The sequence below is a fragment of the Theobroma umbraticum genome, unplaced genomic scaffold (assembly GCF_002168275.2).
Source record: "Theobroma umbraticum cultivar Fairchild unplaced genomic scaffold, ASM216827v3 scaffold_44.0, whole genome shotgun sequence".
NCBI lineage: Eukaryota > Viridiplantae > Streptophyta > Magnoliopsida > Malvales > Malvaceae > Theobroma > Theobroma umbraticum.
The window spans coordinates 1,305,789-1,306,325 of record NW_018397255.1 but is presented as its reverse complement, the minus strand read 5'-3'; the positions used below and the strand labels follow the sequence as shown (position 1 = coordinate 1,306,325).

Here is a 537-nt window from a genome sequence, read left to right as displayed (position 1 = left end):
AATACGAACTGTTGGCGTAGTGTAGTTAAGTTTTAAGGCACAGTTTATCCAAGCAACAGCGTCCCTAAGAAAGCGGAACTTGTAAGAGAGAGAGAGAGAGAAATGGCTGCTGGAGAATCATCTTTTAAGGTTCGTTTTTACTGTTTATACCTTAATTCACCTTAAAAGCTCTGTAAAATTTGAAACGAAGAAGGCAAAAATCCCTTTATTTTCTATGCATTTTCTTGCTGTTCATTCTTATTCTGGATTGAAGCAAAAAAACTTCAATGAAAAACAGCACTTGGTTTTTCAGGGAATCGAAAGGGTTGATGCTTTTTCAATGTAACAGAGCTCAACCTTAAAGTTTGTGAAAATCGTTTGCTTTGGAATTGGTTTGCATTGTTTTTACTTGAAAATTTGGACTGTCGCCTCCATGCTCCTGACATAAATCATCTTCCGTTTCTTCATAATTAATTACTATGGATATTTGATGACAGCTGATATTGGGTTCTTCATCAATGGCTAGGCAGCGAATTCTAGCTGAGATGGGATATGAGT

At 36.5% G+C, this 537-nt stretch overlaps 1 protein-coding gene across 3 annotated transcripts in view; it reads left to right on the top strand.

Annotated features, from left to right (window-relative positions):
- Positions 1-537, top strand: part of LOC110409120 (Maf-like protein) — a 7,154-nt gene that overhangs the window by 3,102 nt on the left and 3,515 nt on the right. The window lies entirely within an intron of this gene.